At 46.6% G+C, this 23,498-nt stretch overlaps 1 long non-coding RNA gene across 1 annotated transcript in view; it reads right to left on the reverse strand.

Annotated features, from left to right (window-relative positions):
- Positions 1–21,202, reverse strand: part of LOC132538989 (uncharacterized) — a 155,432-nt gene extending 134,230 nt beyond the window's left edge. Inside the window, exons 1-2 of the long non-coding RNA XR_009550308.1 lie at positions 20,680–21,202; positions 3,464–3,549 (exon numbers count right to left, since the gene is read on the reverse strand). This is a non-coding gene — a long non-coding RNA (uncharacterized LOC132538989). The remainder of the gene's footprint in view (positions 1–3,463; positions 3,550–20,679) is intronic.
- Positions 21,203–23,498: the final 2,296 nt, after the last annotated feature.

Raw genomic sequence — 23,498 nt, forward strand, 5'->3', positions numbered from 1 at the left:
CACCTGCCCAGATTAAGTAACAGTGGGTGGGCACTTGATGAGATCACAGCCCTCAGCTGATTCGTCACAAGCTCCCAGGTGATGCCTATCAGGTGCACGCTATCGAGTCTCTTCTCCCATTATCCCAAGATGTCTACTCCAACAATTTGACTGGGGAAACTTTGAGGACTCTCAGAAAAAAAACTTTAAGATTAAAGAAAAGCTAGGTGGAATGTTTTGCTGAGGTTCCTCCCGGGACTTGTTTTTTTAATATTTTATTTTATTAATATAATTTATTTTATTTTAATGAGAAATAAAGAGAGAAATACAGAGAGAAAGACACATAAGAGAGAAACCAGAACATTGTTCATCCCTAGTTTATGGCTTATGGTGGTGCTGGGGATTGAACTTGGGACCTAGGAGCCTTAGGCATTAAAATCTTTTGTATAACCATTATGCTGTATCTGCAGCTCTTATATTTTATTTTAATGAGACAGATACAAAGGGAAAGTGATAGAGAGAGAGAGAGAGTCCAACCAGAGCACTGCTTAGCTCTGGTGGTGTCGGGGATTGAACCTGGGGGTCTACCAGCCTCAGGCACGAAAGCCATATTGCAGAACCATTATGCTGTCTCCCCAGCCCACTCCCAGGACTTCACGATTCAGAGTTGAATAGGCACTAAAGTCTAGCTCTCATTACTGTTAGAATAGTGTCCCCCTTCTACTTCCCCAGCCCAGAAAGATCTGTTGTCCATCTTCCTACATCTTCCCAGACCCATGGCAACATGTCTCCCACCACCATCAATACGATCCAATAGTTCCTGCACCCCATTAATCACGGGGAACATTTAAAGCTGTCTACATGTGCACTGTGCCCTCATTTCCAACAGACCAAGGACAGATTATAGCCCTGCCTTTTACCTAAAAGTGTCTAGGTGGAGATTTTACCTGACTGGGCGCGCAGGAAAATAGGTCTCTCCTTGATCTCTTGAACTCTGATTGACCCAACAGCAGAGTAGTCGTCAGGCAACAATTTTGGCCCAATCATTCAAGAACAGAGAGTCACCCGGAGCTGCATCTTCCTAATACCACTGGTTTTCAGTGATTGATGCTAGGGAAAGCAGACCCTTGCTTTCCCAGTGATAGTGACCTAGATTACAAGGCAGGCTGGTGGCCCTGGGATAAGACTTCTCTGGTGCAGTGAGCTGTGTGTATTCCTCCTGTTCAGAATGTCAGTGGCTCTTCCAAATAAGGACTAGCAGGCCATTCGGCCAGAGAGCTGAAGACCTCTGATGTCACCATTCTGTGCTCATGTAGCTTATGTATTTGTCCTGATGGCCACCATGAAGGTGCCAATAAAAGGGAATTCTGACAAGGTCACCTGCCCCCATTCACAAAGCCACCTCATGGCAGCCAATAAGTGCCAGGCCTGTGGTTTCATGTGCACTTAAGATTCTCGGGGACAGCAGTGGTACATCTGGTTAAGCACACACATTACAGTGTACCAAGGACTCAGGTTCAAGTCCCTGGTCCCCACCTGCAGGGGAAAAGCTTCACAAGTGGTAAAGCGGGGCTGCTGGTCTCTCTGTCTCTCTCTCTTCCTATGTCCCCTCCCCTCTCAATTTCTCTCTGTCTTGATTCAATAATAAGTAAATAAAAATAATTTTAGGGAGTCGGGCGGTAGCATAGTGGGTTAAGCACGCATGGCGCGAAGTGCAAGGACTGGCGAAAGTATCTAGGTTCAAGCCCCCAGCTCCCCACTTGCAGGGGAGTCGCTTCACAGGCGGTGAAGCAGGTCTGCAGGTGTCTGTCTTTCTCTCTCCCTCTCTGTCTCCCTCTCCTCTCTCCATTTCTCTCTGTCCTACCCAGCAACGATGACAACAACAACAGCAATAATAACTACAACAATAAAAAACAACAAGGGCAACAAAAGGGAAAATAAACAAATATAATAAAATAAGATAATTTTAAAGATTACAAGAGGCAGGACTTACTGCCTCTTTTAAATTTTTTTATTAATAGTAGGTTGCAAGATTGTAAGATTACAGTGTATCATTCTATACCACACCCACCATCAAATTTCTGTGTCCCCACTCTACCTTCTCCCAAAGATAACCATCATGGTTCTCACAAGTCTTGGAAATAGTTTGCTTGCTTCTTTTGTTTTTGATTTGTTTGTCTCTATTCGTATGAAGAACAATTCTCTGTACTCAAAACCCACTACTCCACCAGATCCCATCTTCTGCACCAAAGGGAAAGACGACAAGAGGTTTGCGGAGTTGTGCTCCTTAGAGGGAGTGATAAGAGACTTCTCCCCCTCAGAAGTCTTACCCTGACTCACAGTTAAATTGCAGCACACAACAAACAACTTCCAAGATCTCCCTTCACATGTACAGACTCCTACACAATACTTGACCGTCAGCATCCCTTTTCCCTTGTCTCAAAGGCTTGGGCAACTGGACAATTTGCCTTGGCCCTGCCCCAAACTCTACCCTGAGCCTCTTCTAAGGCACAGATATGACTGTTTTTCCCTGGCTGAAGCTTATTAAATGACTTTGCAGGTTTCCTTAAATAAGGACCAACATTTTCCTCATAGCTCAGAAGACCAAGTATGGGGATGGGGGGGAGGACCAAGTTCCTTCCTGAACCAACTCTCTAACCTCTCTCATGAGTCATCCTGGCTCCCTCTCCGTCCCTCAAAGCTCCCTACCACTACAGGACCTGAGTGCAGACTACTCTGTCCCAGCACCTTCTGATCCCTTTCTCTACCTTTCTATATCATGCCACTTCTGTTCTAATTGCCCAGCCCACACCCTTTCCCTTACTCTACATTTTAATTCACTCTCCTCTCCAGGATTATGATCTTTGACTCTTTGGGTGTTAATTAATCTCCCTCTCCGATAAAGCTGTAAATTCCCTGAGGGCAAGATCCATGGCCCTTTTGCAGTCCCCATTCTGAGACCTTTGTTTCTTTATGGGACCAGTACTGAGCCAGAACTAAGTAGGAGAAGAGAGGATTCACACAGCCTCTTATCTGCAGGTCAGTCCAGATATGAGATGGACTTCTTCCTTCAGTGATTGGCATCTGGTGCAAGAATTTAAAATTACCAGGCAAGGGATGGTGTGTTTTCAGAGGAAACTATCTGTAGTTAATTTAAAAAAAAAAAAAAAAACATTTCCAAGTGTCCCTTTCATTCAAAACAAGGGAGAACTGAGATGAAAATGCCACATCAAACATTTGGAACAGCAGATGAGGATCTTGTATGTGCTCTGCTCACACACACACACCATGTATGACCAATGTTTCAAGTGGCTCTTCTAAGCCCCATACCCATATTCCATGGGGGAGGGAAACCCTGCAACCTTGTTTACATAAATGACCATTCATGCTGCTGACTGGACCAGAGTGAAGCCCTTCCTCCAAACTGGACCAATCAGACTCCACTCCCTGCAAACTCAGTGCTGGAACCAAAAAAACCACTTACCCTTTGTGATTGAGTCAAGAAGGCCTGAGCAGGGTCACCAGCCATCTTTCACTACCCATGAAGATGAAATGGCAGAGAAACACCATCTGTCAAAGAAACGGAAGCAAGGGTGAAGAAAGGGGGACAGGCAGAGGCCTTGCCTGGGTTCTGGATTGCTTTCCAGATTTTCCAAGGCCTGGCCACCACACACCGGCTCTGAGTCAGGGACTCTCCCGCATCATCTTTATAGGATGAGCACAACCTTAAATTCAATTAAAACATACTATAAAATTTTTTAAATTATTTTATTTTTTGTTGTCCTTGTTGTTACAGCCCTTGTTGTTGTCATTATTGTTATTGTTGCTATTGATGTTGTTGGATAGGACAGAGAGAAATTGAGAGAGGAGGGGAGACGAGGAGTGGGGGAGGAGAGGAAGACAGACACCTGCAGACCTGCTTCGCCACTTGTGAAGCGACCCCCCTGCAGGTGGGGAGCCGGGGGCTCGAACCGGAATCCTTAAGCCGGTCCTTGTGCTTCGCGCCATGTGCACTCAACCTGCTGAGCTACCGCCAGACCCCGTATAAATTTTTAATGAATAAACTCAGAGATACTTCTTCAATTTGCCACTGAAGCAACACTAACAGATACATACCCTGTGTCCTTGCTCAAATGTCACTTTCTCTGTGGATCTTTCCCTTGCCACTCCATTGAAAATCATACCATTCCTTATCCTCTTCCTTCTTTGTTTGTTTCCCCTTGCACATACTATGTCCTTTAAGTAAAGGCGTGTACTGTTGTACTATAGGGAGCAAGTATGTGGGTCACATGTACATAGGGCCTATAGCCAATGGAGATCCTACATATTCTGTTGAGTGGATGTCTCTTCTCACTGAACTGCAAGTTTCGAATTGCTTAGTTTATGTTTAAAAAAAACCATAAGCAAAGAAAATATGCCACCACTGATTATAGAGAAAATATTTGCACGGCACATAACCAACAAAGGGTCAAAAACAGAACTATAGAAAGTAGTCCTGCAAGTTCTAAGAATGAAACAAACAACTCAAGACAGAAACGGCGCAGTTTGCAAAACAGAAAACCTCAATAGCCAATAAATACACACACACACACACACATACACACACACAGAGACACATACACACACAGACAGACACACACACACAGACACACACACACACAGACACACACACATACACACATACACACACACAAACACACATATACACACAGACACACACACATATACACATACACACACAGACACACACACACAGACACACAGAGACACACACAGACACACACACAGACACACATATACACACACAGACACACACACATACACACATACACACATACACACATATACACACACAGACACACACATACACAGACACACAGACACACACACATACACACATATACACACAGACACACACACACATATATGCTTAGCCCCACCCAAGCAATCAAGGAGGCAGACACTAAAATAAGATCCTATTTGTGCCCATTGTTTTAAGAAGCATGTACGAGACACTTTGCTCTCATCCTTCACTCAATCTGTTTGACTAATATTACTGAACAATGAGTTTGGGGTCCTGGAGAAAGAGCAGTGAGCAAAACAGACAGACACCTTTGACCTTAGGGAGCTTATAGCTTATGGAATATGACAGCATAAGGGGGGGAATAAGGTCTAGTGATAACCTGAAAGGTTAAAGAGATAAGGAGAGATGTTGGGAAGAGGTGAGTTTACATTTGAAATAGGATGGCCGACTACTATGAGCTCAGACTGACAGAGACTCAGAAGTCACACAAGGCAACTGTGCTAAATAGGAATATATATGGGCCCTGGGTCATATTGATGGGGTAAATAGCTAATGGTATTTATATACTTTCCTCATATTTTGGAACTACTCTCTACCCTAATCTAGCTTTCTAGCCCTATTCTCAACTCTGATACCATCTTCCCAGACAAAATTTTTAGCCCACCTGCATGATAGCTATCGGGCTCAGACAAAAATTACTAAAGTCATGGGCCCCTTGGAACATACCTAAAATAGACATGCTAGGTTCCTCCCACACGAAGTCCCCTATTTTATCTGCTCTATTCCTAATTTTGAGTTCCTCGGCTTTAGTGGTGTTGAGGATTGAACCTGGGGACTTACCAGCCTCAGGCACGGTCATTACACTGTCTCCCCAGCCCCATCCCCTCCCCTCCCCGGTCTTCATGATTCAAAGTTGAATGGGTACTAAAGTCCAGCTCTCATTACTATTGGAATAGTGTCCCTTACTACTTCCTCAGCCCAGAAAGATATGTTGTCCATCTTCCTATATCTTCCCAGACCCATGGCGATATGTCTTCTGCCACAATTTGTTATTAAACAATTTGTCCTGCTTTATATCTTACCACCTTTTAGCCACCAAGTTGCAGATGCTACCATGCATGACACACCATCCGAAGGTGTACCACTACCTGGCCTCCTTTTAAAGATTTTTTTTATGTAGCAACAGGGCCCTTCCCTGTGTGATACCATTGCTGAGCAATCTCCTTAGTCCAATTTGTAAAAAATTTAGCTTGAAAAGGGGGAATGGAGAGAGGAGACTGAGAGAGAGAAATCACTGCATCACTCCACCATCCATGGTGATCTCTGTCCACGGTGCTGCCATGGGGTGCCAAGGCTCTTACTCCAGGACCTCACACAGGTGAGCTATTTCCAGGCCTCAGGTGTTTGTATTAAAGCACTTACAAAAGCGTATAAAAGTAGGTGGGTGGGGAGTCAGGCAGCAGCGCAGCAGGTTAAGCGCACATGGCACAAAGTGCAAGGACCGGCGTTAAGGATCCCGGTTTGAGCGCCCGGCTCTCCACCTGCAGGGGGGTTGCTTCATAGGTGGTGAAGCAGGTCTACAGGTGTCTGTCTATATCTCCCCCTGTCTGTCTTTCCCTCCTCTCTTCTTTTCTCTCTGTCCTACCCAACAACAACAGCTATGACACCAATAACAACTACAAGAAGCACAACAAGGGTAACAAAATGGGGAAAAAAAATAGCCTCCAGGAGCAGTGGATTCGTAGTGCAGGCACCAAGCCCCAGCAATCACCCTGGAGGCAAAAAAAAAAAAAAGTAGGTAGGTGAGGGAGTCCAGCAGTGGCACAGCCAGCTGAGTGCTCAAGGACTCAGGTTCAAGTCCCAGTCCCAACCCACAGGAGGGAAGCTTTACAAGCAGTAGAGCAGGTCAGCATGTGTCTTTCTTTCATGCTCCCTTTCTATCTCACCCTCCTCTGTCAATTTCTCTCTGTCCTATCAAATAAAAAGCAAGTTATTTTCTTTAAGTAGGTAGTTGATCATGAATTTCTAACTGTTGGTTTGTGGTAGTGAACTTCAGCCCTATTTTAGTTTGTTGCTCTAACTGAATTACCCCCTCCAAACCACACTCCCCGAAAAGGAGCCTGTAACATACATATAAGGAGAAAAAAAAGAAGTGATGATATTGGATGAAGACATGGGAAGGGAAACCGGAAGCAGCTAGGAAAGGGAAGGGTTGAAGCAGGTTGTGGTGACATAATCATGTCCCCACCTCTGTAGTTTATCACACACATGCATGTGCTCACTCACATGTGTACACACTCATATGCATGTACACATGTGTACACACAAACACACATGCCTGGAAGCCCTTCTGCGTGGTCACACTGCACGCTCTCTCTGCTCCCAGAGCCTGGGGCCCAGCAGCCCTCCGATGCCCAGCCCACCCTGGCAGCTGCATTCAGAGCCACAAACAAAGGCCATTAGCACAGGCCTGCTGCCTGGCTCTCTAATTGCCCACTTGCCTGAAAGGAAACAAATGATGGCTCTCTCTGAGGAGAAGAGAAACCACTCAGCCAAGCAGGTCTCCCCAAGAAATACTCAGAAGCTGCCAGAAATGGGGGCTGGGTCACAGCTCAGAAAGGCCACTTCCCCAGGATGGATGAGGCCAGCTGGCCTTAATGGCCCTTGACCAGATTTCTGGGAGCTGACCTTGAAGCCCTGACATGCCACCAAGCCATGGAAAACTCTTAAGAACTAGATTCCAATCCCTCCCCCCCAAAAAAAAATATTCAGAAGCTGGGTGACCTTGGGCAAACCACTCTGCCTCTCTGTGAACAGGAAGCAGTGAGTGTCTGAAGACATCCCACAGACAATAGGACAGACAATAGCACCACAATCAACAGCCCATCAAAATAGGGGAGGAGAGCTGAGCAGTCACTTCAGCAAATAGGACTGGCAGATGGCTGACAGACACAAAAAACAAGGCTCCTCACTTATTATCAGGAAAGGCAAATCAGCACAATGCTGAGCCTTCACTTCACGCCCTTGAAGTGGCCCACATCACAAAGGCCAAAACAAGCAGTGCTGGCCAGCAATGGGGAAATAAGAGGGGAGGGGCACTGACACTGCTGGGGGGTGGTGGCAGGGAGATAGTAAATTGGTCCATCCCCTCATGGAAAACAGTAGAGGACTTTCTCCAAAACTTACGAATAGGTCTGTCTTGTGATCCAGAAATCCCTCTCCTCAGCATCTACACAAATAAAACTAAAATACTAAATAAAAAAGTCATACACACAACCAGTGTGCACTGCAACTCTGCTCACAACAGTCAAGATGTGGGAACAGCAGGCAAAAATTCATAAAGTCATGGGCCCCTTGAAAATACTGAAAATAGACGTCCTAGCTTTTTCTAAAATGGAGACTCCCCAAATATCATCTGCTCTATTCTTGCCTTTAGGTTCCTGATTATTAAACTATTTTTTCTGCTTTATACCTTAATGTTTTTCAGCCACCAAGTTGCAGATGCTACCATGATGCCACCCTGGCTTCCCTGGGCAGGCGACCTCAAAATGAGTCCTGGAGCCCTACCTCCCCAGATCCCTGCCCCACTAGGAAAAGAGACAGGTTGGGAGTATGGATCAACCTGCCAACACATATGTCCAGCAGAGAAGCAATTACAGAAGCCAGACCTTCCACCTTCTTCAACCATAATGATCCTGGGTCCATGCTTCCAGAGGAATAAAGAATAGGAGAGCTTCCAATGGAAGAGATAGGATACGGAGTTCCGGTGGTAAGGATTGTGTGGAATTGTACCCTCTTTTCTCAAAAATATTTTTATTTGTTTATTACTGGATAGAGACAGAGAGAAATTGAGAGGGGAGGAGGGAGAAACAGAGAGACACCTATAGCCCTGCTTCAACACTCGCAAAGCTTTCCCCCTGCAGGTGGGGACCAGGGGCTTGAAGCCAGGTCCTTACGCACTGTAATGTATGCTCGTAAACAGGTGTGCCACCATCTGGCCCCTGTACCCCTCTTATCTCTCTCTCTGGATTCTGATCACTTTATAGTTCACTAAGGTTAAGCAATTTTTTTAAAGAAATTGAATAATGATCAATCTTCTTCTTCTAGCGTTTGCCCTTCTTCCGTAGCCAGTCAACAGTGTCAGGTTGAGCCTGATGTAAAGTTTCGAGACCTCCTTTGAATCTGGAGAGGTGGCAGTCGTTGACTATGTGGGTCATAGTCTGTCTGGAGCCGCAGGGGCAGTTCGGGTCGTCTCTGGCTCCCCAGCGATGGAACATAGCGGCGCACCGGCCATGGCCTGTTCGATAGCGATTGAGGAGGGCCCAATCATAACGTGCTAGGTCAAAGCCGGGTTGACGCTTGCAGGGGTCTGTGATGAGGTGTTTGTTCTTGACCTCAGCTGACTGCCAACTCTGTTTCCAAGAGTCTGGAACAGAGAAGTTCAGTGTAGGCCTAGGGGACCAGATTTGGTGACGAGACGTCAAGTGTTGGACAGGGTGGGCGAAGATCTCCGCGTAGATTGGCAGGTCCGGTCGAGCGTAGATGTGGGAAATGAACTTAGATGATAATGATCAATAAGACTGAGTAGTAGAGTGCTAAGCTTACAAGTTCAATTCCCAGCATTAAATATGCTAGAGTGATAAGAACTCTGGTTTTCTTGTTCTCTCTCTCTCATTTTTTAAGAATATTTTCTATGTATTTTGGTTAGAGACAGAAATTAAGAGGGAAGGAGTAATAGAGGAGGGAGAGGGAGAGAGAGAGAGAGAACACTGCAGCTCGTGAAGTGTCTGAGATCTCAAGCCCAGTTCTTTGCACATGGTAACATGTACAAGCAGCTCTCTCTCTCTCTCTCTCTCTCTCTCTCATCCTTAACTAAAACATATTTTCTTTTAAGAGGCTGGGGAGGTGACCCAGCAGGTAGAATACAGGACTTGTATTATGAGGCCGTAGGTTTGATCCCCAGCACTGCATATAACAGAGCTTCTGGCAGTCTGGGAGGTGGTACAGTGGATAAGGTATTAGACTCAAAAGCATGAAGTCCTAAGTCTGATACCCAGAATCACTAAGTCAGGGTGATGCTCTCATTCTCTCTCTTTCTGGTGCTAATGAATAAATAACTATTAAAGCACACAAGCAGAAAACACAGTGCTCCTGTCCTAGTCCTTTTCTCTGTTAAAAGTCTTTTTAAAAATATTTTATTTTTTTATTGGATAGAGACAGAGAAATTGAAAGAGAAGAAGAAGCTAAAGATAGGGAAGGAGAGACACCTGCAGACCTGCTTCACTGCTCTTGAAGCTCCACCCTCACCCCAGTGCAGGTGGGGGCCAGAGACTTGAACCCGTGTCCTTGTCTATTGTAATACATATTGTAATATATATATATATATATATATATATTTTTTTTTTTTAAAAACCCTAATTTAAAAAAATTAGAGGCTATTAATGTTTGTGTGGACTATGGGCAATTTTTCCCACCCTTACTATTATTTTCCAAATAGCCAATAGGGAACATGTTCTTGCTTTTTGAATTCTGAATTAAGCTAAATAGTAATGAATGAAGCCAGAGGGCCCTAATGGATCTCCTGTTGCCTAGCCTCCGCTGCTCCCCAGCCCCGGCCCCCGCCTGCAGCAGCCCCCCCAGCCCTGGTTCTTTCTAGAGCGCTCACACAGGAAGAATGCATGAAGAATGCCAGCGTCTGTTTTCCATGCACTGCGAAACTTTGAGCCTCCAGGCGACTCACCCAGCTCACTTACTTACTGTGGGTTCTCTGGAGCATCTGAGGGACTAGGAGCTGGGGGTGGGGATCTCTGTTTGTTTTCCTAGAGATAACGCTCTTCTCCCACCACCTCCCTTAATACACGGAGGCTCACAGGCATTTGTGAGTGGGATCCTTAATGTGGCGCGGGAATATCTGCCTGACAGATTCTTAAGCACAGAATCACAGATTGCCTATTACCGGCATTAGGGGCTATTAATAAATCCATCACAGCCACGTCTCCTTTTGTCAAATGGCATTTTCCCTTTGTGCTCACATCCTAAGCAGCCAGGATAGACCTGTGGCGGGGGTGGGGGGGAAGCTGACTGGCATCAGGGTCTGAAGAAAGCAAATGGTTTGGATCCAGGAAGGCAGGGAAGCCCAGGGGCCCTCACCCAGACATCTGGGTGCTGCTGTGATGTTTTAGAGCCACTATCTATCTACCTGGGGCCTCGGGCAGCAAGGCTGGTGTCCCGTGACTCCTCTGCTCTGCTGGGAAGCCCTCTGTATTTCTCCTGTTCACACCCTGAGCATCTTGGGGATACGCCCTGCACTAACAGGAACCCATGGAAAGCAGATCTGAGCATCTTCTCTTCCTTTCCTCCTGGCAGGCTTCCTTCCCAGTTCCTGCTCCACTCTAGAAGCTGACCCATCATTCATATTTGACACTCCTGACATCTCTTGTTCTCCCATCACTGCCAGGATGCTGGCTCCTGCTTCTGCTCTCCAGCTGTTCAACTCAGATTCCCCCCCCCTTGAAAGTGACCCCTCCAGCCCCCAGGACTAGACTGCCTGATATGGCCCCAGATGAATGATAATGCTGGGTGAGAGGCTTACAAAGGACTTTGGCAAAAGAACAGTGACTAGGCCCAAACTGAATCTGGAAGTAAAAGGACACCTCCAGGGACTCATGTCCCTACTTGCTAGCCTAGCCCCCTAGGGATGATGCAGAATCAGGCTGGCAGGACAGCTCACCAGGACAGTGCACCTGCTTTGCCATCAACACGGTGCGCGTTAGAGCCCAGACCCCAGAGCAGCAGAGGAAGAGTCAGTGACAGGTCTGTATCTCCCTCTGTCTTTGTATGAAGCCAACAAAAAAAGCAGTTCAGAGTGGTAAAACCTTGGTGATAACAAAATAATAAAGAATAGTTAAGACCAGGTATGGGGTGCTGGGCAGTGGTACACAGAGTACTATACACAAGCATACTGTGCAGAGAGTACTATGCACAAGAGTACTATGCTCAGGGACCTGGATTCAAGCCCCTGCTCCCTCCTGCAGTGGGAATGCTTCACAAGTGGTGAAGCAGGTCTGCAGGGGTTTCTCTGCCTCTCTCTGTCTTTCTCTGTCTATATATTTCCCCTTCCCCTCTCAATTAAAAAGGAAAAAGTGGCCACCAGGAGCTGTAGATCTGTAGGCCGACACGGAACCCCAGCAATAATCCTGGAGGGAAAAAAAAAAAAGAAAAGAAAGAGAAACAAAGCAGGCTCCTTTCATATTCAGTACAAAAACTTGGCTCAGCAGAGTCTGGCTTTCTGCAGCATGACTGGGCAGCAGGCCCCTGTCGGGCTCCCCCACAGCTGGCACCCACCTCCCTGTCTGCTGTGGAGAACAACCCCTCCCTCCACCCAAGGAGGCCTCACAGGTGTCACAAGCCCAGCACTGCTCCACTCACACCCTCTCCCCTCAACAGTCAGAGACTAAAGTCAGAGCTGCAGTCTCTGCCTTTATTTTTATTTTTAAAGAAATACTCTTTCCCTCCAGCTCCCTTTCCCCCAGCTCTGTTTCCAGAACTGGAGTCACTGCACCCATTGGATTCCTCCCCCCAACCCTCCAGCCTGCAGATTCACTGAACACAAGTGTTGTGACTGTCCAGTCTCTTCTCATGGTGCCCCCTCCACCCCACCACACTGTCTTGCCTGCACGCTCATATCTGAACGCCAGTCACGGAGGCTAGTGGAAAACGTTCTAGAAGCCTCCAGCATAGATCAGTGTGTGTAGAGAGTGGGAAGCAGACTCTGGTTGTATGTCCATACCCTTCCCAGTGTAAGAAGGCACTAAAGACAGCTGTAACAGACCAAGCCCACATCCCAGCGGCCTAGGATAACCCGGGCCATTTCCCATCATCCCCCTGCCCCTACCCCACCTTCTGAAGCAAGATGGGGGCGGGCTGTCATCCTCATGGCTCAGGGACCCCAGCTCCTTTCATCAGGAGCCAGTGCCATGTTTAAATAAGCACCCTCCAGTCTCAGTAGAAGTTGTGGGGCAGAGTAAAGAGCAATACACACACACACACGCACACGCACACGCACACGCACATGCACGCACACGGAGGCAGCCACTTTTTCACCAAAGGGGCCAACCTGAGTTGCATGGCTCTGGGTTAACCAGAGGAAGCTGGGCGTCACCAGGGGTGCAGCTGGTCAGTGCTCACAGTTCATAAGGTGAAAGCGGGAAATTCCATCTTCCCACATCCAAGAAGAGGAATGGAGCTGTGGAGCATCGAGCCAGTCTCACCTCCATCTCCACTTGGAGGTCAGGCCTAGGAAGACCTAGTGACAAGAGTGTCCCCTTGGAGAGCAGCAGGTGGATAAGGATGAGAACGAGGAACACTGTACAGAGGGCTGGAGAGGGCCATGGTCTGAGCCATCAAGGAGGCACCCAAGGGCTCCAGGTGTGAGCAGAGGCAAGGAGGAAAGGTTGATTGATGGCACTGCCCAGGGATGGCACTGCCCTTGAGATGTCTTTGTCCCCTGGCCTCTGTCATATCCTATAGCCTATTTCTCTGAAGATAAGATCTGGGGTTTAAAACTAGACACTTTCAATCCAAAACTCACTGGAAAAGTCACTTGACAGGATGGAAAGGCTGGGCTGGGAGTCGGAAAATGGCTTCTTATTCTCACTGGGGGCTAAAGGGCGCCACCTTTTCTCTTAGGGCCTCAGTTTCCCCCTATGCAATGGGGACCAATGGTGGCAATAAGAGGACAGCTAGAACTGTGATGAGACCCAAGGCTTAGTAGGAGCTGAGTTCAAATCCCAACTCAGGCTGACCGTTAAGCAGTGGGGCCAACAGTATGGACTTGCTCTAATAGACCAGAATCAGTCTTTTTTTTTTTTTTTTTTGCTTACTGTTTTTATAAGAAAGATAGAGAGACCAGAGTCTAACATATGTGCTATTGGGACCTCATGCACACAAGTCCTACGCTCTACCACTGAGATGTCTCCACAGCCCTTGCAGGGTGGTCTCCGTAGTCACACCCCATCATCTGCCTCTTCCAGCCAAAGATCCTCATGATTCAGTGTCTGGTCTTAGGTTGATGCTAAAATCCCCAACCTCTTCCCCGTGAGAGAAGTCCCACTGTGTCACGCTGGGCACAGAAGACCAATGGAATGCGTCAGTTTTACACCTGAAACTAATTCCTGTTTTTGTGAGGAGGTGCCTCATATAAGCAAATACATTGAATCTTTGTCCCCATAATGAATTTTTTTTAATGTACTTTTTTTATTTGATAAGGCAGAGAGAAACTGACAGGGGAGGAAGAGAGAGAGAGGAACAGAGAGAGACACTTGCTTCACTGCTTGTGAAGATCCACCCCCCCACCCCCCCCCCCCGCAGGCGGGGTCTGGGGCCTTGAACATGGTCTTTGTACATGGTAATGCGTACACCACCCACTGCCCCCTCCCAACTCCTTTTTTAAAGCAACTATTTACAACATTGTTCACTCCCTGCAAGGTTGGACCAAGCCCCCAGTCCCTCCTGAGTAGTAAATGAAAGAGCAAGGGAACCCTCACCAGGTGGGCTCAACACTCACAAAACTGAAGTGGGAGAGAGATGAGGGAGGCAGAGAATTCAGAAGGAGCCGGCTCCTTGGAGGTGACATGAAAACAATGCCACCGTAATATCCTCCACACCAGATTCCATCAGCACCGCCTGAGTGGATTCTATTAAAGCTCATTTATTACATTTTGAAGAACAGCCTTTCAATGGAAGATTCTGGACAAACAGGTGGCAAGATAGCTGCTTCCAGACACAGCCGGGAGCCCGCCTGCCTGGAAGACAGACTGGTGTTTTCCATGCCATGGCCTCCAGAGCTCTCCCTCCACAGCTGAGTGGGAGGAGCCGTGAGATGGAGCATGGGAGGGGGCTGCAGGCTGTTCTCTGCAGTCATCCGCATGATGGGGGGGGGGAGGTGTTCCCTGCCCTGTAGCGTCTAAAGTCTGGGAGGTCCAACAGGTGTGCTGGGCTGTGTCGTGTTGGTGTTGGTGTTGGTGGTGGTGGTGGTGGTGGTGGTGGTGGTGGTGGTGTGCGTGTGCGTGTGCGTGTGTGTGTGTGTCCAAAGGCAAGGTACACACAGCACAAACGGCTCACTGGACTCCCTCGGGAGTTCCCCTGATGCTCCTGGAGTGAGGCCCCCAAGATGCATCCCCAGATTTTCATTTGCTGGTATTTGATTGGAGTCTTGCTGTATCTCTAAGGGGGGGGGGGTCGTCCTGGGAGAGTCACTTCTCTCTGAGACTCAGCATTTCCACCCAGGAAGCAGGGACAATGACTCAGGCCATAACTGAACCAAGAAAGAAGTAAATAAAATGACAGAGATGGAGTGAGTTAAATAACATCCCGACTGATGAAACAACATAATGGTGATGCAAAAAGTCTTTGATGTCAGAGGCTCTGAAGTCCCAGAGTTAATTCCCAGCATCACCACCATTAGCCAGAGGTAAGCAATGCTCTGGCCTGTTTCATCAATAAATTCATAAAGTAATTTTAAAAAATAGTATCTACTGGGGAGTCGGGCGGTAGCGCAGCAGGTTAAGCGCACATGGTACAAAGCACAAGGACTGGCATAAGGATCCCGGTTCAAGCCCCCAGGCTCCCCATCTGCAGGAGAGTCACTTCACAGGGGGTGAAGCAGGTCTGCAGGTGTCTGTCTTTCTCTCCCCCCTCTGTCTTCCCCTCCCCTCTCCATTTCTCTCTGTCCTATCCAACAACAATGACAACAATAATAACTATAATAAAAGAACAAGGACAACAAAAGGGAATAAATAAATATTTAAAAACTAGTATCTACTTAATTTTTTTTTAAAAAAATAACTATGTCATGACTCAAGGCTGGGAGTTTTACCAGCAGTAGGGAGGCATTTGATGACTTAGAAATTCCTGGGGCGGGGAGGGAAGGTTCAGGTCCTGAAACATGATGGCAGAGGAGGACTTAGTGGGGGTTGTATTGTTATGTGGAAATGTTATGCATGTACTAACTATTGTACTTTACTGTTAACTGTAAACCATTAATACCCCAATAAAGAAAAAAAGAAAAAGAAAAGCAGAAAGAAAGAAAGAAAGAAAGAAAGAAAGAAAGAAAGAAAGAAAGAAAGGAAGGAAGGAAGGAAGGAAGGAAGGAAGGAGGAAGGAAGGAAGGAAGGAAGGAAGGAAGGAAGGAAGGAAGGAAGGAAGGAAGGAAGGAAGGAATCCCTAGTAATTCCAGAGAGGTGGGCAACTATGGTTCCAAATGGCCATGACAAACTAGAGATGATTTCTTTCCTTTGACAGAAGGAAGAGATACCACAACACCTTCCTACCATCTGTGGTGCTCTCCCTGGTGCTCCCATATAGTGCTGGGGCTTGAACCCAGGACCTCATGCACCATCAAGTATGTGTTTTACCAGATGAGCTATCTCGTAGCCCAAGATGGGAATTTCTTCTCCTAGAGCTGCAGCTTGGTCTATGTCTCCAGTTCAAATTTCCTACAGAAGGGACCTGTGAGCTCACCTTCATCTTTGAGCATCGTGTCCAGCAAAGACCAGCTCACTGACCATCCATTGGTCAGTCCACCCGTGGGTGAAAGCTGAGATTATTCTAATCCTTTATCATCTGCTCCTACTATCCCCTCATGCCCCAGACTGCTCCTCGGAGGGAAGAGTTTTGTCTGTTATGGTCATTGTCTTATCCTCAGCATTGAGAATAGTATCTGACTAAAGGCAAGAGCTGGATACATACTGAGCACCTGATTGGCGCAATGGATAATTGAGTGAATGAACCAACCCAACAAGTGTGTGTGTGTGTGTGTGTGTGTGTGTGTGTGTGTGTGTGTGTGTGATTGTTTGCTTGTTTTTGCCACCAGGGTTATCAGTGGGGCTCAGTGCCTACATGACTTCATTGTTCTTGCCAGCCATTTTTTTTCTTGCATTTAGATAAAGGGTGAGAGAGGGGTGGGGGAGAGACTCCAATACAGTTCCACCACTATGGAAGCTTCCCCCCTTCCAGGTGCTCCATGTGCCTCAGGGCTCAAACTCAGGTCCTCATGTGGAGTAACGTGTGCACTCTACCAGGTGAGCCACCGGCTGGCCCCCACGCTTATAACAAGCTCGGCTAAACAAGTCCCATCTAAATCACTGGAGCTTCTCCCCTGTTGCAGCAGAACTCAGCACCAGCCTCCAACTCGCTCAGCCCCCTAGATAAAGTCCAACAGGTAATGAGACTCTACTTACCTGGAAGGCAACTCTACACATGTCTATTGTGGCAGCCTGCCCTGGTCCCCAACACAACAACTTTGCCAAATGTTCCTTCCAGCTATGTACTGGAATCTTTCTGAGATATGTTCTGGCCAACACAGATTTCACCATCTTACTCTATTTCCAGGGATGTTTCAATTTCTCTTGAAACTGGACCGCTGCCCTGATCACCTGCTTCTTAGTCCAATGCTGTCTGCACCAGTTCCCCTGATTAACGTGTGTTCCCAGAGACAAGAACATCTTCCTCCAACTTGCTCACCGGGGTATTATTTAACAGGAGCCAAAACCCAGTGTGCTGAGGAAAACAGCTCCTGAGAAATAATCTTTTAAAGGGAATATAAAGTGCTCAGATCTTAAAAAAAAAAAAAAAAAACTGGTGTAAATGAGTGACCTTTACGAAGCATCTAAAAACTCACAATGTCCCAGTTCCTGGCCTCTCCAGTCTTTTCCCCAGAATGCAATGGGAGGTAAGGTCACAGATATTAGGAAGCACCAAGACAAATCACTCTCAAGTTTCAGCCCCTGAGCCTGACACAAAGCTAGAAAAAGAGGGTGACCAGGAGGGAAGCAAAGAACAAGGACTTCCACATTTCTAGGAGAGATACCTGGTACATCCCTGGCCCCATCTTCCTCAGTAGTGGCCAGAAGTTCTGGGGAGCATAAAGGATGACCCTCCAGTGAGCAGTACTTAGGGATAAGACCTCCCCAGGATTGGCATGAAACTCAGAGATGACTGGGGAAAGAGCCAGAGCACAGCAGGGACCCAATAAATGGTCAGTGTTGATAGGATGTCAACTATACGTGGGTGCCTGTCACCTTAGGGACCTCAAAAAGGAAGTTTCTCAGCTCAGGACTAAAAGTGTCTTGGCACCAAAGGGCCCCCGGTCATCTGCCAAAGTGACAACTTCATTGTATTAATCATAGTGAGCTAGTTTGATTCATCATAGAAACAAAGTGACAACGTCAAAGCCATGAGCTTCATAGCTCCAAGACATGCTACCAGTTCTCAAAGCCCAAAAAGGTCACTCAGGATCATCCTAAATTAACTGAGTGGCTCAGAGGTCAGGGCAGTGTCCCCTTCTGTGGGAACCTGCCCCTGCCTGTGATTCTGCACTCAGTCAGAAGAACCTCCCTTTGTCTTCCTCTTCAAACTTACAACATCCTCCACTATCTTCCCACTGCCTTAGTTTGTCCTCTGACTTTCAGTTTCAAGTTCACCTCCTTTGGGAAGGATTCCTTGACTTTCACAAGCTACAGACTCAGTTTTCCACTCTATGTCCCTCTGACACTCCCACAGTGGCTTGGGATTTCCCTTGTGACCCAAATATTTAAAGGCCCAAAGAAGACAGAGCCCCAAAACCTAACTCTGGCAGGGCTCAAAAAAATGATACTCAATGCCTAAACAACTGAGAGAAAAATCTAAGATAACCAGATAAAGAAAGGACTACAAAAGTTGGATAAGGGCAAGAGACTGGCCCACTTAATAATGGCCTGTTTGGTCAATATCACACCACCTGATCATCTGGGGCCCGAGTTAGGGCATCCTTGGATTCCCATACACATATGATGGGCCTTGACCTCTAAAGAGTCCCTCTCTCTGCTACCACTGGTTGCTTCCATAAGGAACAGCATCAGTGGGCCCTCTCAGGACCTTGGGTTCACCATAAAGCAATGACAGTAGGGATAGCCCCAGTCTCCGAAAGGAGGCTGGGGATATCCTGCCGTGTCACTTGAAAAAGACTGGTCCTGAAATGAGTGCAGCCTGCAATGTTCCTCAGATGTGACCATGAGCTATAAGCTCAGACCAATAGGGACTTAGGTCACACAGGCTCTGGAACTGAATACAGATATGTATTTACATGTGGGCCCTGGAACAGGTGGATGGAAGTAAACAGTAAATTTGAGCCACAGATTTTTTCTTATAAGAATAGGAGCTACTCCCTGCCCTAATCCAACTTTCTAGCCCTTTTCTCTACTCTGACACCATCCTCTTAGACAATATTCTCATCCAACCTCAGGCTAGCTACTAAACTCAAGCAAAACTACTATAGTTGTATGCCCCCAGGAACATGCCTAAAATGGTTCTCCTAGCTTTCTTCTATCCTAAAATCCTTAATCTCATCTGCTCTGATCCTGCTTTTTGGTTCCTGTTCGTTAACCATCTTGTCTCAATTCAGATCATGCCATCTTCCAGACACCAAGTTACAGATGCTATCATGACTCCACCCCAACTTCTCTGGGCAGATGACCTCACCAATGTGTCCTGGACCCTCGAATTTCAAGAACTATGGTCCACTAGGGAAAGACAGAAACAGGGTGGGGGTGTGGATCTACCTGTCAACGCCCATGCTTAGTGGAGAAGCAGCTACAGAAGCCAGAACTCCTACCTTCTGCTCCCCATAAACAACCTTGATCCAGACTCCCAGAGGGGAGAAGTGATAGGATGAAGGTAAGAGGACTCTGCACTCCAGCTCCATCAGCACCCAGAGAGAGAGAAGGAAAAGGAGAGGGACATATGGAGGTAGCTTTGATGTAATGAGTGGCTTAGAGGGGAAGAGAGGATTGAATCAGAAAAAGAATGGATCAACTATGTATAAATGTGGACAGATAGTTGTAGAGAAGATGGTTGGCCCATGTCTACAACTTTAGGGGAACTGTGGTGGACTGCAGTGGGGAGAGTGAAGATTCAGAACTCTGGTGGTGGGAATGGTGTGGATTCAAACCCCTGTGGAGAGGTAATTCTGTAATATAAAAATATAAAAAAAATAAAAGAAAAACAAAGAAAAAGAGCACTGTGGCCCAGGAAGTAACATGTTGATAGAACACAGAGCTTGTAAGTGTGAAGTCCTGGGTTCAGACAGAGCACTACATATGCCAGTGACGCTTTGGTTCACTCATTAATAAGGACATCTTTCAAAAATAAATAAACTATTAAAGGATGATTATTTAAAAATAAATGTGATTCTATATACCTCAGTCCCCAACAGACATAGGCTGGTATGTACTTGCACCCCAGCATTTACATTCACTGGATATTAAGAGCCTGGATAATGTTCCACCTTCATTTGGCTATTAACCATAGGTTTTTTTTTTCTTTATGTATTTATTGGATAGAGATAGCCAGAAATCGACAGGTAAGGGGGTTATAGACAGGGAGAGAGACAGAGAAACACCTACAACACTGCTTCACCACTCACAAAGCTTCCCCCCTGCAAGTGGGGCCTGAGGGGCTCAAACCCGGGTCCTTGTGCATTGTAACATGTGTACTCAACCAGGTGCACCACCACCCGGCCCCTTTGATTATAGGTTCTTTATACTAACCTCATATCCTAAGCCTTAGTTTCCTCTTGTATAAGCTGACTATTTTGGAGTAAGGGGGAGTTGACGGATACCTTGTTTGAGACAATCCATGAAAAGCATTTATGAAAAGCATTTAGGACAATAGCTGACAAGTGAAGAGGACTTTAATATGTGACAGTTACTTTTTCACAGCTTTTATGACCCCTGTCTACCTCAACATTGTCAACGATGGGCTCTGATTCACTCTATCCGATGAAGATACAGGATAATTTACTTTACGACAGTCTTTTCAGCATCTGGCCCAGGGGCAGGTACCCAGTGGGTGTTTCCTACCTGGTTGCTGAACATCTGAGAGAATGTTTGATGAGCAACAGCCTCCTAGAAGGGACCCTCTTCAATCTGTCTCACTTGCATTCTTTGCATCCTCCGGAGCAGGCAGTAGCAATATGGAACCTCCCAGACCCAGCATGAGGTTTGCTCTGCAGGAAATGAAAGGAAGAAAAAGGACATGCTCTGAGCCCCCGCTGTGTGTCAGCTAGTGACCTGGACATGTCCATCATCTGTACACGAAACTGTGTGGTCGGCTGGTGAACAGCCACATCAACCACCATCAGGTCAGTTCTCCCCGTGTGTAAATTCTACAACCTGAGCACCGAACAGTCTGCATTCTTTTCCAGGTCAACTGAAATGACAAGAGGATTAAAAAAAAAAAAAAAAAAAGTGTCACCGAAGCCTGTAGGCAGACCTCCAGGAACCAGCAAGGGGGAGAGTCCTGGCTAATTCCAAGACGCTGAACAGCCAGCTTTCCATCAATTTTAAGGATCTCATTCCATCCCCACCCCCTTCATTCTCAGAACTGATGTTTATGTTTCCACCAGGATAGAGACCAATTCTCCTTGGCATCCTCCGTCAGAGAGAATCAGAAATTTTCCACCTGGGATGCTACAAATTGCATTTCTCAACACAGTTCTGGAATACAGGATATGACCTGCATCGCTAATGATGAGCGCTCTAAACTCGGTGTTCCAACTTTGCAACAATCATCATCTGGCAAACAGAGTGTCCCCAATGGATGGAGTCTCTTGTCCTCCAAGAGTCAAAGGGCAAGTGCTTATCAACCTTGAAGCATCTTGTGGGGAGAGGGGACTGCAGCTGGGTGAAGGCACTGCGGGTTCCACCTGGAGACTCGGGGCACACTTTTGTATCGCTCTGAGCCTGTTTCCCCATTTCTGAAATGAGGATGAAGCAGTATCTAATGCAGAAGACAGCTGGGGAGATTCAGCAAGAGCACACGTGAAGCATTTAGCCCAGTGTCTGACTCCCACATTTAAAGTATGCAACGAATCTTATCCAAGCGGCAGTAGACAATGCTCACTCCAGTTAGATCCTTAGAAAGTCAAACAGGCCGCAAGAGCCATGGCTTTAGAAAGGGTCAAAAATCTCACCACATATGGTGGTTCTCACCATGCAGCTTGGAGAAGGCGCAATACTCTCCTGCTCAACCGTTACCGCTAATAAGTATTATTTATAAAAAAAAAAAAAAAAAAAATTAAAAAAACTTACCTAATAAACAATTTAGGGTAGTCCTGTCTGCTTAAAGTGGTCTTTAAAAAAAGAAAAAGAAGGGAGTCGGGTGATAGTATAGCGGGTTAAGTGCATGTGGAGCGCAAAGAGCGCTCTAAGGATCCCGGTTCAAGCCCCTGGCTCCCCACCTACAGGGGAGTCGCTTCACAGGCAGTGAAGCATGTCTGCAGGTCTCACTCCCTGTCTTCCCCTCCTCTCTCTATTTCTCTCTGTCCTATCCAACAAGGACAACATCAACAACAACAACTACAACAACAATAAAACAACAAGGGCAACAAAAGGGGATAAATAAATATGGAAAAAAAAACTTTATTTAAAAAAAAGAAAGAAAAAGAAAACCAAACATAGCCTAATTGAACTATATCCCCGCCCCCCTCCCCAAAGTCCCCAGCCAATAATGGTTGGACGCTGGAGAAACATTCACCCAATCAGTGAGCACTGGTACCAAAACTGAATCAATCAGGTTCTCCCTTCCAGCCATGTAGGATATTACAGAGCTAGCCAAATTCTCATTGGCTCTTTTCATGCAAGACAGGTAAATTCGGGAGTCAGGAGGGTGCCATTGCCCACTACAGGACCAAGGATGCAAGAGAAAGTTCTCCAGGTTTATGGCTGGTAGGGGAAGAAAGAGAACGTCTCTTAGCTCCAGGCCTTCTGTGGCTCATGGTTCCAGGCTGTGGAAGATCAGAATGCATGGGTGCCCCCAAAGACTTTCTGAGACAGCCCTGCTGACTTTCAGCAAACCTTATTTCTTTTCTTTGGAGCCTGACATTTCTCTCATTTGCAGCTGACAGTTTCTTTTTAAGGTGGTACTGGGAAGAAAACACAGACCCTTGTACATATAAGATACCACTGAGGAGTCTCCTCACCCCAGTTTTCTATCCTTTCTCTTGTTTGTTTAGAAATATAGGGAGAGATCTTCATCAAGGAAGCAATTACAGAAGCCAGACCTCCTACCTTCTGCACCCCATAATGATCCTGGGTCCATACTCCCAGAGGGTTAAAGAATAGGAAAGCTATCAGGGGGAGGGGATGGGATAGGGAGTTCTGGTGGTAGGAATTGTGTGGAGTTGTGCCCCTCTTATCCTGTGGTCTTGTCAATACTTCCAATTTATAAATAAAAATTAAAAAATAAATAAAAATAAAATAAAAAAAGAAATATAGGAAGAGACACTCCCACTACCCTTGGAGCTTCCCTGGAGCCATCCATGGTGCACCCATGTGGTTCTGGGATTGGGACTTAGGATACATACAAAAAGCCATGTACTCTACTGGGTGGCTGTCTCCAAACCCCTAGAGAAAAGGGTTTTGAGGGAGTCCGCAGGTAGCACAGCGGGTTAAGCACACGTGGCACAAAGCACAAGGACTGGCTTAAGGATCCCAGTTCGAGCCCCCGGAGTCGCTTCACAGGCAGTGAAGCAGGTCTGCAGGTGTCTATCTTTCTCTCCCCCTCTCTGTCTTCCCCTCCTCTCTCCGTTTCTCTCTGTCCTATCCAACAATGATGACATGAATAACAACAACAATAATAACTACAACAATAAAAGAACAAGGGCAACAAAAGGGAATAA

Source organism: Erinaceus europaeus, chromosome 6, assembly GCF_950295315.1.
Source record: "Erinaceus europaeus chromosome 6, mEriEur2.1, whole genome shotgun sequence".
Classification (NCBI taxonomy): domain Eukaryota; kingdom Metazoa; phylum Chordata; class Mammalia; order Eulipotyphla; family Erinaceidae; genus Erinaceus; species Erinaceus europaeus.